Source organism: Daucus carota, chromosome 4, assembly GCF_001625215.2.
Source record: "Daucus carota subsp. sativus chromosome 4, DH1 v3.0, whole genome shotgun sequence".
Taxonomy (NCBI): Eukaryota; Viridiplantae; Streptophyta; class Magnoliopsida; order Apiales; family Apiaceae; genus Daucus; species Daucus carota.
In genome coordinates this window covers 11,547,654-11,557,050 of record NC_030384.2, presented here as the reverse complement: position 1 = coordinate 11,557,050, position 9,397 = coordinate 11,547,654, and the positions used below count along the sequence as shown (strand labels likewise).

The 9,397-nt window shown below is 41.4% G+C and overlaps 1 non-coding gene across 1 annotated transcript; it reads left to right on the top strand.

The window, feature by feature from the left end:
- The first annotated feature begins 5,474 nt into the window (after positions 1–5,474).
- On the top strand, positions 5,475–5,581 carry LOC135152451 (small nucleolar RNA R71). The gene has a single exon (XR_010291629.1). It is a non-coding gene; the product is annotated as a small nucleolar RNA R71 (small nucleolar RNA).
- The last annotated feature ends 3,816 nt before the right edge of the window (positions 5,582–9,397 follow it).

Here is a 9,397-nt window from a genome sequence, read left to right as displayed (position 1 = left end):
GCAAAAAGACTCCCATCCCCTTTCTTGGATCATGTTTAAGAGCTCACCATCTTCCGCCGTGGGTAAGAATCCCCTCTCCTTAACTATCGACTTATTCATAAGCCGTTGAAACTCGGTTCGTGCACCATCGGAGGTGAACTCAACCTCACCCATCGAGGAAGAATCGCTAGATGCAGGGGCTTGGGTGCTTGGTCCTTGTGATCTTCGGGCTCTTTTGGGTGCCATTGGTAGAGATTTAGAGTTGCAAGAGGTTTATGTGTAGTGGGTTTGAGAGATTTGGTGGTGGTTGTGTGTATGGATGTGTATATATATAATTAGGGTTTATAGAATTAGAATAGGAATTGGAGATGGGTTTTGTGTTTATATAGGATATTGAGAGTTGAGTTAGGGTTTTGGAGGATATATTTCGGGCTAGGCATGCAAAATTAGGATTGTGGGCTTTTAAAAACGAAAAGAAAATATTTTTGGGAGAAAATTCGAGTTTCTGGGCAGTCAGTAGCGCGGCCGCGCTAAGTGTAGCGCGGGCGCGCTGTACACTTTAGCGCGGGCGCGCTGTACACTAGCGCGGGCGCGCTAGTGTCTGACACCCAGGGCCGAATTTTCTCGTTTTTTGCGTTTTTGAGGTTTACAATGGTACAATATGGTTCCAATGCGTGGGTTGCCTCCCACGAAGCGCTTGTTTAACGTCGTTAGCTCGACGTGAAGTCCAGAATTAATCCGATTCCGATTGAAGAATCGTGGTTTGTACCTCACGATTCACATTTCCGCCAAAGTAAGGCTTCAACCGTTGACCATTAACTTTAAATGATTCCTCCGGTGATTTGGCATAGATTTCTACTGCACCGTGGGGGAATACCGTCTTGACCGTAAACGGCCCCGACCAGCGTGACTTGAGTTTCCCTGGAAACAGCTTCAACCGAGAGTTATACAATAGAACCAATTGTCCTACCACAAAAGATTTTTGTATCAGCCGCTGATCATGCAATCTTTTCACCTTCTCTTTGTAGAGTTTGTTATTTTCATAAGCATGGAGGCGGAACTCCTCCAACTCATTGAGTTGAATCATGCGTTTCTCTCCAGCTAACTGTAAGTCGAAATTCAACTTCTTTAGTGCCCAATAAGCTTTATGTTCCAATTCTACTGGTAAGTGACAAGCTTTCCCAAACACTAGCTGAAATGGAGAAGTACCCAACGGTGTTTTGTAAGCTGTTCGATAAGCCCAAGCAGCCTCGTCTAATCGCAAGGACCAGTCTTTCCTATAAGGGTTAACTACCTTCTCTAATATGCGTTTGATCTCTCTGTTAGACACTTCAGCTTGACCATTCGTTTGAGGATGATAAGCAGTAGCAACCCGGTGATTGATATTATACCTCGTCATCAAGGTTGTGAATTTCCGATTGCAGAAATAAGAGCCTTCATCACTGATAATGACTCTAGGGACTCCGAAACGGGTAAAGATTTGTTTTTGAAGAAATTGCAAGACCACCTTAGCATCATTTGTAGGTAAGGCTTTCACCTCCACCCATTTAGACACATAATCAACTGCTAATAGAATATACTGGTTGTTGCAAGACGAAACGAATGGTCCCATAAAGTCAATACCCCAAACATCAAATATTTCGACTTCCAAAAGCATTTTAAGAGGCATTTCATTCCTCCTAGAAATATTACCTGTACGTTGACATCGATCGCAACCCAACACAAACTGATGAGCATCTTTAAACATAGTTGGCCAGTAAAAACCTGCTTGAAGTACCCTCTTTGCTGTCTTCTCTCCGCTATAATGGCCCCCATAACCAGTGGAATGGCACTCGCGCAAAACTCCCTCAACTTCATTATTAGGAATACACCGTCTGAGAATCTGATCGACTCCTTGTTTAAACAGAAAGGGTTCATCCCAAATATACCATTTCACATCGTGAAGGAATTTCTTGCGTTGAGCATAAGAGAATTCTGGAGGAATGACCTTACTCACCAGATAATTTACAATGTCAGCAAACCATGGCTCTTCGGCCTCAACTCCAAACAACTGTTCATCCGGGAAGAATTCATTGATTAGAGTGTTGTCGGTAGTTTGTTTGCTATGATCTTCTAGTCGGGATAAATGATCCGCTACCTGATTTTCTGTGCCCTTCCGATCTTTAATTTCTACATCAAACTCTTGGAGTAATAGAACCCAACGAATTAGCCTTGGTTTGGAATCCTTCTTTGAAATGAGATACTGAATGGCTGCATGATCAGTGTATACCACTACCTTTGTTACAAGAAGATAAGACCTGAACTTCTCAAAGCTAAAGACAATAGCTAGAAGTTCTTTTTCAGTAGTAGTGTAGTTCAATTGTGCATCATTTAAGGTTTTGCTGGCATAATAGATAACATGAAACACATTACCTGTACGCTGGCCCAGTACAGCTCCTACAGCATAATCACTGGCATCACACATCAATTCGAATGGTTTACTCCAATCAGGTGCAGTGATGATAGGTGCTGATGTCAACTTCTTTTTCAAAATTTCAAATGCTTCCAAGCACTCCTCATCAAATTTGAATGGAATGTCTTTCTCTAACAGTTTGCAAAGAGGTTTGGAAATTTTTGAGAAGTCCTTGATGAACCTCTGATAGAAACCTGCATGACCAAGGAAACTTCGGATGCCCTTAACCGAGAGTGGTGGAGGGAGATTTTTAATTGTTTCCACTTTTGCTTTATCAACTTCCAGTCCCTTGGCAGATACTTTATGTCCCAAAATGATTCCTTCTTGCACCATGAAATGGCATTTTTCCCAATTGAGAATCAGATTAGTTTCCACACAGCGCTTAAGAACCATTCTCAGATTCGTGAGGCATTCGTCATAAGATGTTCCAAATACAGAAAAATCGTCCATGAACACCTCCACATTGATGCCGATCATCTCTGAGAATATTGCCATCATGCACCTTTGAAAAGTGGCTGGTGCACCGCATAAGCCAAAAGGTACTCTTCGGAATGCAAATGTACCATAAGGGCATGTAAAGGTTGTCTTTTCTTGATCCTCCGGAGAAATAGCAATCTGATTATAGCCAGAATACCCATCCAACAGGCAATAGAATTCATGACCAGCCAACCTGTCAAGCATCTGATCAATAAAAGGTAGAGGGAAGTGATCCTTCCTTGTAGCTTTATTTAGTTTTCTGTAGTCCATGCAAATCCTCCAACCAGTGACAGTTCTAGTTGAGATGAGTTCCCCTTTTTCGTTGGCTACTACTGTCATGCCTCCTTTCTTAGGCACACATTGTACTGGACTCACCCATGAGCTATCTGAAATTGGATATATGATACCTGCATCGAGCCATTTGAGAATCTCTTTCTTTACAACTTCCTTCATGATAGGATTTAACCTTCTCTGTTGTTCTACTGAAGGTTTGCTTCCTTCTTCAATGAGAATTTTGTGTTGACAAAAGGATGGACTGATTCCCTTGATATCAGCTATAGTCCACCCAATTGCTGTTTTGAATTCCCTTAGCACCCTCAAAAGTTTTTCCTCTTCCTCACCTGACAAGTTAGCTGCAATAATAACAGGAAGAGTAGAACATTCACCAAGAAAAGCATACCTCAAGTGATCCGGTAGCGGTTTAAGTTCAAGTTTAGGTGCTTCGATCACTGATGGTTGTAGTGGTTTATGATCTTCCTTTTGTTCCTCCAAGCCAAGAGATTCGACAGGTGGTTCAAAATTCCTTCGCCAAGGTGATGAGTTAAGATGATGGAGTTCTTCCAATTCTTCTTCACTGTCCAATTCCTCATCATTGGTAAGGATTGCTTCCAATACATCATTCTGTAAAACCCGCTGGCTATTAGCTTCTGCCGTAGTATCAAGTACATCCAAACTGAAACAAGATTCCTCATCAGTTGGTAATTTCATTGCATTGAATACGTTGAACGTGACCGTCTGATCTTGTATTCTCATTGTAAGTTCCCCTTTTTGGACATCGATCAAAGTTTGCCCGGTGGCTAAAAAGGGTCTACCCAAGATGATAGGAATTCTTTTGTCTTCTTCAAAATCAAGAATCACGAAGTCGGCTGGAAATATTAATTTATCAACCTTGACCAGCACATCTTCAATTATACCCCTCGGATATGTGATCGAACGATCAGCCAGCTGTAAAGACATGTTTGTCGGCTTGAGCTCTGGCAGGCCAAGTTGTGTGAAGATAGATAGAGGCATCAGATTGATGCTAGCTCCCAAGTCGCACAGACACTTATCAAAAGAGAACTCCCCAATAGTGCAAGGGATAGTGAAGCTTCCCGGATCTTTCAGCTTAGGTGGTAATTTCTGTTGAAGTACAGTACTACATTCCTATGTTAGTGCCACTGTCTCTAATTCTTCGAGCTTTAGCTTTTTTGAAAGAATACCCTTCATGAATCTGGCATAGCTAGGCATTTGCTCGAGTGCTTCTGCAAACGGAATGTTGATGTGAAGCTTTTTGAAAACCTCAAGGAATTTACCAAATTGCTTATCCAGCTGCTGTTTCTTCAACCTCCTAGGAAACGGAGGTGGTGGGTATATTGGCTTTGGCATAGTAGCAGCTGCAGGAATAGCCCTATCCATTTCAACAATAGGTTTTATGCCAATTGTATTCGAAGGAAGTTCTGCTGGAATTTCTTGCGGTTCATCATCCTGATCTTGTACTAATGTTGAGGTAGGCCCTGTTGTAGTTTTTCCAGATCTCAGCGTAATGGATTGGACTTGCTCTTTAGGGTCCCTCTTACCTGGTACCTCTGTATCACTAGGGAGATTCCCCTGTGGTCTGCTTAATAAAGCATTAGCTAACTGACCGACTTGTGTCTCCAAGGCTTTTAAAGTTACTGCCTGACTCTTGTACATGAGTCTTAGCTCTTCCATGTCAGACCTTTCGTTAGCTGATTGCCCATGATTCTGAAATCCCGGAGGGTGATATGGCTGTTTAGGTGCATATTGTTGTGAAGTTCCAGCCTGACTGTACTGTTTAGGTCCCTGTTGAAATCCTTGTTGAGGTTGATTATAGCCCTGATTATTACTCCAGCTGAAATTCGTATGATTTCGGTTATTAGGATGGTATGTAGCTGGAGCAGGCTGTTGACCTCTCTGAAAATTGCTCACAAATTGTGCTGATTCACTAGAAATGGCACATTGATCAGTAGAGTGAGTACCAGCACATAATTCGCAAATTGAGATTGGCTGTTGAATTCCTTGGTGAGCCAGAGAATCGACTTTCATCGTGAGAGCCTTAAGTTGAGCAGCAATAGCTGTAGACGTGTCAAGATCAAGAATTCCGGCTACCTTCCCTTGAGTAAGTCTTTGAGTAGGGTTCTGATATTCATTAGCAGCCATCATTTCAATAAGATCATAAGCTTCTTCATAACTTTTAGCCCATAGCGCACCTCCAGAAGCAGCATCGAGCATAGGTCTGGATTGAGGTCCAAGACCGTTATAGAAACTGTTTATTTGCATCCAATCCGGCATGCCATGATGGGGACACTTCCTTAGCATCTCCTTATATCGCTCCCAGGCTTCACAGAATGTTTCTCCTGATTGTTGAGAGAATTGAGATAGAGCATTTCGTAGTGCAGCAGTCTTTGCCATGGGGAAGAATTTAGTGAGAAATTTCTAAGCTAGATCTTCCCATGTAGTAATCGAACCAGATGGTAAAGAATGTAACCATCCCTTAGCCTTATCTCTCAGTGAAAATGGGAAAAGCCTTAGCTTCACAGCATCATCAGAGACGTCATTAAATTTGAAAGTGTCACAGATCTCTATAAAATTCCGTATATGCATATTAGGGTCTTCAGTAGGAGAACCCCCATACTGTACCGAGTTCTGGACCATTTGAATAGTTCCTGGTTTGATTTCAAAGGCTTTGGCTGCGATTGCAGGCCTGACAATGCTTGACTGGATATCATCGATCTTTGGCATAGAGAAATCCTTCAATGCCTTACTGTCTGGTTGTGCTTCAGGTTCCGTCATTGTTTCAGAATCAGAAGAAGAAGAAGATGAATCAATTGCTTCCTTACGAGCTCTAGAACGTGTGAGCATAAACGCGACCCAAGTACCTGAAATAAAGAAAAGAAGAAAAGTGAGAAGAGAATAGAATCCTAGTCAGTGAATTTTAATGCACACTGATGACAAGTACATAAACTAATTAATTAACACCGAGTCCCCGGCAGCGGCGCCAAAAACTTGTTCGCAAAAATCTACACGCAAGCGCACGTGATCATAAGTAATATATTTGTTCGTTCCCACAGAGACTGGTGAATTAAGAATACGCACCTATGCAACAATGTATGAGTAATTTTCACTGCCAAGACAATTAACAAGGATGGGTTCTTTTATACTAATAACTAAATTTACTAATCAAATTCAGAATAGGAAAACACATGGGATTCTAACTTCATTATCGAATTCATCTAGAATTGAAATTACTGATTAACATGCGACTGTTGATCCTAATCAGACAACACGAAAGTAATACATGCCAACTCTCGTTGCACACATATCATACCAATCAAAATCCGCAATTAAGACAGAAATCTCATGGACACCAACAAAGCTCAGACCCTATATCTCTATAGCGGTAGTGTAAGCAGAGAGGTTTAATAACAGGTCGTCTATCGTGATTACACAGGGTGATAAAAATAGTTCAAGTCTATCACAAATTATGTTTCATTCACATAATCCCATGTTTACATGGCATAGTTATAAATTCAACCATCCACTCTCGCTTCAGAAAGAATTAACAAACAACTCAGAAGTTAGCTACGCTCCTAAGAAGAATAAGCACGGCTCATGCAAAGAAATCAACGTACGTCGCAAAATCACACAAGTAATATTCTTCACTAAACTACATCGATAAATCCATTAGAATCCCATGAAGGCGGTTAGTTCATAATCGAACTAATCGACATCATGGGTTCTAATGAAAACATGATAATTAAACTACGAGAATTAAACGAAATAAAAATGCTTGAATTAATAATAAAGATTACAACGTTACAGAATTGATGTTCACGATCTCGCTCGAAACTGTCACTTCCTCGCGAAGAACGATCCAATACAAACTGATAATGTGCTTGATTACAAAAGAAAACTAACTATGATATTGTTTCCATATTCTAACTACTTGGAGGCTAGGGTTTTACACATGAGAAATTAAAATACATTGACCAAGTCAACCGGGCCTCGATCGCTGCTGAAATCCATCAGAAAAGCTCCAAAAATCGGCCCGGAACACTTCTGCTGGGCGCAGGCGCGCTAAACTAGCGCAGGCGCGCTAGTGGACTGTAATGTAGCGCGGGCGCGCTAGTGTCTGCCCCCGGATGGCCAACTTCTCCAATTCCGCTCGTTCTCGCGTGCATGTCCTTCCTCGCTCTAGTACCACTTCCGTAGGTGATCACGGTTGCATTTAGCACATGCAACAAGCCCTTTAAACCCCTAGATAGCTCTAGTGGACGAGTGTGCTCTCGTGAGGGTTTGTAGAAGATATACCCACAAAATCCCAAGTCGTGATGAATCCACAATTCTCTATTCTTGCAAATAATGCACCAAAAACAACCTAAAATGATAGAAAATCACTTCATCACCTCAACTCGTGACCTGCACAGAAAAACACTAAAAACACATCAAAAGACACTAAACACTTAAGTACAACCAACCAATTTAAGTGGAAATGAAGGCCTATAAGTGTGTATAAATACCACTTATCAGTTGTGTCTTTCTTTGCTTCCTTATTAACTTGAGCTGTGTCAGAGGTTAATTTTTCTTCTTGTGATTCTGCAATATGAGCTTTGTCAGAGATTGCAGCTTCTGATTTCTTTCCCTTTACAACTTGATCTTTGTCAGAGGTTGTAGGCTTCTTCTGAGTCCAGCCTTTCTCAAGGCTATCATCTACTATGCTTTTGCCTTTGCTTGTATATTCATCTTCAGAGTATACCTTTTTGATTGGTAAACTCTGATCAGCAACAGTAGTTTCTTTGATCAGTATTCCTTTTTCCTTTGGTCTGGTAGTTGATTTTGCAGGTTTCTGGATTTTGCCTGAGGTTATAGCTTGCTCATATTCTTTCTTTAGCTCTGCTTCCTCTGCAGCAATCAACTCCAAATCCAATTTGGCTTCTGGATTTTCTTGTTCAAATAACAATCTAGCATACTCTTCATCAGTCATTGGTTTATCTGATCCAACCACTGGTCTTTGCTTTGATCCAGATGTGACATTGTGTGTTGGAACTGGAGCAGACTTTGAGCTTTGCTTAGACTGTTTTTGACTGTCAGAGTTTGAAACTCTTCCACCAGTGGCAGCTTGAAATCTTTTGTTCTTGGTGAAGTCATCCACATCATCATCATCATCATTTTTCTTTCTCTTCAGAATTTGAGAAGTAGTCTTGCATTTGACATTAGCTACTCTCTCCCCCTTTTTGACATCATCCTCATCAGGAATCAGTACTGAAGTAATCAGAGAAAGTGAAGATTGAATGGCTTCAAGCTGTTTGGACATTGCCTCTTGAGTAGACTCAATGTTTGACATCCTCTGTTCCAGAGATTGATTTGCAGACACCAGCTTCTTCATGTCTTCCTTCAGAGGTAGCAAGTGCCTTTTCTTGTCCATATTCTGAGTTTCCTTAAAATTGGCTACCTCTGTTCTGAGACCATCTACTGACTTAGATGTCTGAGCATGAGCAGTATGAAATGTCTTCAGATACAGAACTGTAGCTTTGAGGCTTGACATAACATCAGAGTTTGTAATCTTATTCTCTGCCATGGATAAGAATTCTTCAGCCTTTGCTGGCTCCAGAGAATGCTGGTGACTCAGCCAGAGTTTATCCCATACTTCATTTGGTGGATCAACCTGAAGATCCCTGGGAAGAGGCTCAGAGTTTGGCTTCAGAGTTTGCAATCTGGCATTGTATTGGCCGGTAGACTCCCATTTCTGTTGTTGAAGAGACATGGGGACTTCATCCTCATTTTCATCATCTGAACTTTCATCATCCTCATCATCATCAGATGCAGGATCAACAGCATCTTTAACAGCATCTGGAACAACTTTCTCTTTTGATTTGCTGGGCTCCTCATCAGCTGTGGAAAGTGACTGTAATGCTTCCAATACTACCTTGTCAAAATCTTCAATTACAGCATCTGACTTGTAATTTTCTGGAGCTGTATCATGAATAATGGCACCCTCAGGAAATTTCAATGGAGAATGAGGAATTGGAGTGGAGGGTCCATGATCAGATATTGGAGTGTGAGGATCAGAGAATGTTGTCCCAGCTTCAGATGTAACTGGTTCTTTGCATATGATTTCCTCATCTACTTCAGATGAAGTAGAAGATGCTGTAGCAGTTGAGAGTGGAACAGCTTGAAGAGGATGCACCATCAGAGCTTGAGATAAATCAGTAA